Source organism: Nycticebus coucang, chromosome 4, assembly GCF_027406575.1.
Source record: "Nycticebus coucang isolate mNycCou1 chromosome 4, mNycCou1.pri, whole genome shotgun sequence".
Classification (NCBI taxonomy): domain Eukaryota; kingdom Metazoa; phylum Chordata; class Mammalia; order Primates; family Lorisidae; genus Nycticebus; species Nycticebus coucang.
In genome coordinates this window covers 82,187,552-82,194,095 of record NC_069783.1, presented here as the reverse complement: position 1 = coordinate 82,194,095, position 6,544 = coordinate 82,187,552, and the positions used below count along the sequence as shown (strand labels likewise).

At 35.9% G+C, this 6,544-nt stretch overlaps 1 pseudogene; it reads right to left on the bottom strand.

The window, feature by feature from the left end:
- Nucleotides 1-4,039: 4,039 nt before the first annotated feature.
- LOC128585006 (uncharacterized) lies at nucleotides 4,040-4,219 on the bottom strand (annotated as a pseudogene).
- Between the last annotated feature and the right edge of the window lie 2,325 nt (nucleotides 4,220-6,544).

Here is a 6,544-nt window from a genome sequence, read left to right as displayed (position 1 = left end):
CATGACACTCGTGAAGTCTTTGTGTCAGAGAGGAAAGAAGAACAAGACCTTTATCTATACTGAAGATCAACAGTTAATAAGAAAAGAGTCTTTCTTGGCACCCTTTGGTCATTTATAACATTTTACAAAACAAGGTAAGTAAAAAAGCTAATCTATATTCAGAGAAATAAAGGTCACAGTTCCTAGATTATAGCTCCCTATTTAGGTGATTTATGCACCAAAATCACCTTGTCTTAAGGCTCAAAATATTTAAAAAATTCAACACCTTGTATTTTGAGCTAGGTATTTTCACAGGTATAAAATGGGGGAGTACTTCCTACAGGGAAGTGAAAAAACTGCTCCATGCTAGACAGTCATTTTCATAAGAAGCATGTGGGTTTATGTACTTGTCCCCTTTCCCTATGTTTCTATGTCCTCTCTCTTCTATGGAAAACCAATGGCCGGTTTCCTACATAGGCTCATATAGGTTTCCTGGTTCTGAGAAGGCCAGCTGTGTGAAACATTAGCACTTGAATACAAATATATTTAAATTGCATTTGGATGTTACTTTAGTTTTTTTTTTTTTTTTTTTTTTATAGAGACAGAGTTTCACTTTATTGCCCTCAGTAGAGTGCCGTGGCGTCACACAGCTCACAGCAACCTCCAACACCTGGGCTTAGGTGATTCTCCTTCCTCAGCCTCCCAAGTAGCTGGGACTACAGGCGCCCACCACAATGCCCGGGTATTTTTTTGTTGCAGTTTGGCCGGGGCTGGTTTTGAACCCGCCACCCTCGGTATATGGGGCCGGGGCCCTGCTCACTAAGCCACAGGCGCTGCCCTACTTTAGTTTTTATATAAAGTGAAGTTGAGTATTTAGCCAGTAACTTATTGCCTTGGATTCCGCAGATTCCTAGAGAACAGTAATGATTATAATCATAATGAGTGCCCGACATAGTGAGCAATTTCTACTTTAATGAAGATTATAAACCAGTATGAATTTTTGAGAAGGAATATTTAACTGACATTTAGTTTAGGAAAGGCAAAAAGGAGCCTTAGATATTTCATTTAAGTAAAGCCCAGTGATAATATAGAAATGTTAATCATAGTAGGAAAAACTTGAGTAAACAAATGAAGTAGCTGTTTGCTAAATGTTCCAGGCATACCTTGAGTTCAAGAATGTAATGATGGACCTTGTCTGGGTTCATACTCAATTTCCTCTTTTGCAAACTGTTCAACTTGCCGATACCCTCAGTGTGCAACATACCCTCTGCTAATCATTCTGAATCATCTCTTGATCTTTGTTTTTTCTATATCCTATAAAAAATAAGTGATTCAAAAATCCAAGGCACTGGAACTCTAAATTATTTTGAGCTTTAAAGAAATGTGATAATAAGGCCTGAATCACATGACTGAGACAGTACAGAAAAATGGGCTTCCAGTGGATTGAGAGGAAAGCCTGGCCTGATGAATAAGAAAGTCTAGAGGGCCCAGAGAAACAGTACAGGAACCCTGTGATCAGCACTCAGCAATTCTCATGAAGAAGGGAAATGAATGTGAGTATGAGGCAACCTAGGTAATCAAGGACCAATAGAAAATGACAAAGGTGTGACTGGAGGTGCAGAGAGACCAGTGAAAGAACTACAATTTCAAACAAAGAGAAAGAGCATATTTATACTTCTACTCTTTGGGTCTCCAATGGAGACCTTTGGGTCTCCATTGTTCTCTTCTCGCTGGTGAGAGGGATCTTTGGAAGTGCTTAAGCATTTTCTTTGTTCTTAAATAAAATTTCTCTTTGTTATACTAAAGCCTGTATGAGGTTACTCTTGCTTTCTATTCACATGCCTGTGCTGCTCCTGTTTTACTTTTGGCTTTCACACATTTTTGCTGTCTATTTTGTTCTGTGCTTTGGTTGAACTTTCTAGTTCTTTTAAGTAATCAAACCAGGTCAACTGGGGTTGGGGAACCAGGACTCTCAATTCCCAACAGTAACAAGTATCTGTAATCTCAAAACCTGTAACCTTTGTTTCTCTGATTATAGATTAAGTTTTCTTCTTTATCTGCAACATTTTGTAAAATGTAAATGACTAAAGGGCTCAGAGAAGACTTCTTTCCTTTTTAATGTGCATCTTCACTATAGGTTAATGTCCTCTTACTTTTCTTACACATGTATCCAAAATATTGCACTTTCATTGTTGGAACCTATTCCAAAGTGTTTCATGAATAATAAAACTCCCCTAACACTCATTAATTTACCAAGGCTTTCTTGTTAACTGTGTTCACAGCTAGGGGAGAAGCAGAGAGCTAATTCACGTCTTTGGTTCAAAGGGAAACTGTGATTACCCACAGCAAAATCCATATACTGAAGACTCCCAGGCTCTACCCACAGACCTTTTGGAACTGAATCTAAGAGAGTGATGCCTGAGAAGCTCCAAGAAATTTCAGTGCAGCATACAATTTGTGGACCACTGTGAGAACTAAGATAAAACCTTAAGCTCCCCAGCCAATCAAATGGGCCCCTTCTTGGCCAACAGTACCCAGAAAACCTTAAGCTGAGTTGCCAGCCTTGAGGAGAAGGGAGGTTAGGCACACCTAGTAATGCACTGCTTCTTTTGGAGTTATTCTTTAAAACAATAAGATACTAAATCATGAACAACCCTAAGGCCATGCAAGACAGAGCTTAAACCATACCTGCAAGCCATCAATTTACTTAACAGATGTTTGAGTTTTGTAAAGGTTGTGGCTTGTCTCTGATTAACAGACATCTTAAGTTAAAACATTCTGTTTTTAGACAAATCTTCATGTCTTTAACCAATTACAAACCAAAGACTCTTTAAACCCACCTATAAGCTGTAATCCCCCACTTTGAGATGCCTTGCTTTTTCAAACCAAACTAACATACACCTTCCAGGTATTGACTTATGAATTTATATGTAAGTCCTTTCTCCAAATAATATACAAAACTAAACCATAATCCAACCACAGCAGGACCACTTACTCAAGGCTTCTTAGATATGGCTCTCAAGGCTGTGGTAACATACATTTGGCTCAGAATGAACCTTTTAAAATTATTTTAGAGTTTGGGTTCTTTTCTGTTGACACCTGGCAGATGCACAGTCTAGATAACAAACTACTTTCTTGATTTCATTTCAATAAATTATAATATATGCCTTGATTATTTTAACAGGTTTTTTTTTTTAATATTTCAAGCAATATAAATATTCGATTCATCTCATAGTATTGTCATGCTCTGATACAAAGTAATTTTGGTGACAGAGATACGAACAAGAAGAAATTTCATCTCTTCCTTACTGTCTGCTTCTGGTTTCAGTTCATGGACATTTTTAGCAAACAGAAAGCAGAAAATTTACCCCTCTCTTGGAAAACATCTGCTGTCTGAGGCAGCTAGAGTCCTACCTGTTGGTTCTTTCCTTCTTGATTTCACTTTTTCTTTATCAGTCTAGTTCCCCTAAAATAGACATTGCAGAACTTAGAGAGGAGCTGAGTGGAAGGACAAGACCATAAGGAGGTTAGGCTACCACAGAGGGTGACACCAGACAGAACTCATGAACATGAGATCTAGGGGCAGCAGGGACTGTGGAGTATAACTTTTACAATATCTGATCTCAATATTAGGGCTTCACATATATCTGATCCCAATATCAGAGCTTCACAACTTCCAGTTAGGAGTTGTTCACATCAAACCACTAATGCAATAAAGAAGCTTTCGACAAATAAGGATACTGGGTGCTGATGAGTATGCAATGAAATGGCCCTTACAGGTCATTTACATATACAATTGTAAAATGGTGTACACCCAAATTTTTCTATTTTAAAAGTCTCTAGACAAGTATATATTAGTATTAATTTTTTTCAGAGGTTAGAAAGTCAAGATATTATATATCTTCCAGCAGTCTCTGAGTCAGAATCCTATGATAAGCACCCTATTATTTCTGTAGCAAAATCTATTGATACTTCAAAAACTAAGAAATAAAGTGCATAATGAATCTCTGAGAAAGTAAACTAAAAGCAGCCTCTGACATCCAGAAGCTGGCCTGGAATTTATAGTTAGGCCATGTTGTTCTCTCATTTTCTGACATGATCAGCCTTATAGAATGCCAGCTTCAGACATGGCTACTCTGAGACCTTGCCAAATGAAGATAATACAAGTCTACTTCATAATTTTGCCTAAGCACAAGCAAAAATACTACACTTGATCTTAGCCAAAAGGCCGAGAAGCGATAGCACAAGCAAAAATATTCACTTCAGGTTAAAACGAGTGACTGCTATTTCTTAACCAACTATTTATTGTTCATTTTCTATTCTTACTCTAGACTGAGAGTTATAGTTTTCCTGTAGATTTAGTAATGAATTTAATTATAGACTAGCCCCTGTTTCTGACAGCATCCTATCTAGGGAAACTCCATCTCCTTATACCTTTTCCAAATCACACAAGAAAAGCCCAAATGCTATGATAGGTTCTTGGTAATGCCTTCTCATTGATCTATCACATGGTTCCTCATGGTGTGTGTTCTTCCTCACTACACTGAGTAATGAGCTCAACTTGTATATCTGCAGATGTATTTCTAGTGGTTGTGGCTAGAGGGCTTTGAAACCTTGCACCATGTTGGTTTAGGTCAGTTTTAGACACTAAATAATTAATGATAAGTCAGGTTTTATACAAGCAAGTTAGGTTTAGTTAACAGCATATTTTAGATTTAAAAACATTAGAAAAGTTTTTGTGCCTTTCACAATATTTTTTGATAGCAATTTGGCAGTATGTGTAAACAATCTACACATGCTGATTGAGTGATATCTTAAAGGGAAATCTCAAATTTAGATTATCTCTTAAGGCATTATATACTAGAGTTAAAATTTATAAGTGAAAGTAGATATCCAAAGCTATGATGATACATCTATTAAATGAACTATTATACAACCATAAAAACGATGTTTTAAAAGAATTGTGATGACTAGAAGAGATGCTTTGACAAAATTCCAACTCAATGAGAAAAATGATATTGTATACACAGCATAATCTCAATTACTGAATTAATACTCATACTGACTGATTTTTATATTTTCTTTACTCTTTTAATTTTTTCTTCTAGACTTCTGCATTTTTTTCTCTGAGATCACTATGAGCATGAATTAGTCTTTTGAGGACACAAATATGGTTCGTCTATTCTTAATAACCATTATTTTGGATCCATCCTTGTAAAGTCTGAAATAACAGAATTTAATCATTCCTAGGAAGCTTACAAAATAAAAGACAGGATGAAAATACATAAATGAAATAATTAGATATTAAACATCATTTAACACTGCAGAAATATACAGAGTACATTGATGATCATCAGACATAAAGGAAGGAAAAAGGGCCAAATTAAATGTTTTATTTTTTAAACATAAGATTCACAGCTTGCTTACTCTGGAGGGAGGAAGGGTGAGTCATAGGTATAAAGTTAATTTGATCTTGCTGCATGATCCCAATTTGCAAATTCAGTCAATCAAATGGGTGGTATACGTTTCCATTCTTTCCCTTTTCTTTACTTGCAAGCAAAAAACTTGAGCAAAATAAATTTTTATTAAAAAGAAGTTGTATTTATAAGGGTTAAATAATTCAACTTGTCAACAGTACTTCTCTCAAAATATATTGGAAATAGAGAATTCCTTAGGTGATTTACGCTTCGGGGTGAGCATCTTTCCTTGGCATTTTATTCTCTGTAGTAATTCCATTAAAAGAGTACAATTTATTTCACATCTGTCTTTGCAGATTTTATCAATGCTGAAACCTTTTAAACTGAGAATGGGATTAAATAAACCCCATTTACCAATGTGGTAAAATATAATAGACACCCAGCCCATTAAATGACCAACTAAATCAATATATCCACTTGGCAGCAATTTCCAGAGGATAAGGTGAAACCCTCCTGTTCTATTTGATAGATGAGTAAACTTAAAGGGAAGAATTTACAGTAGACTCAGCATGTACCTGGAAGGAATGTTCATTATTTTCAAATTACCTTCTTGTGTCAGCAGATTTGTGGTTAGTAAACAGAGAGGCCATTTATACTCCCCCTCCCATGTGGCTATAGAGGCTGCTTTGAAGGGAGTGAATGATGTGGACAGCAGAGGAGGGCTTGGATCTGTTTAACAAAGAGATTTCTGTTGCATTTAAAAGATATTTATAAGCTCAAATTGTAGAAAACATGCTGTTCCAAATCGCCCCAATAACGTGGCTGTCTATATGTGAATAGGGAAGAGGGCGAAGGACACAGGTTGCAAAGAAATTGATAAGAACAATAGTACTTTACAATGTCCTTTCACTGGGTATTATCTGGGGTTTTATATATTTATGAATTTAATAGAAATTGACCAAAGGAAGGAAACTATTGTGTTTACAAACTGCCAGAAACCATTTTTAGCACTTTTACATATCTTATTATTTTTTAAATTTTCACAAAAATATCTTCGAGGTAGGTATTATTATGGATTCATAAAAAGAGAACCAAAGCTAACTGCCCCAAAATCACAATAAAAAAATTGAAGGTCGTATTTTAATTTA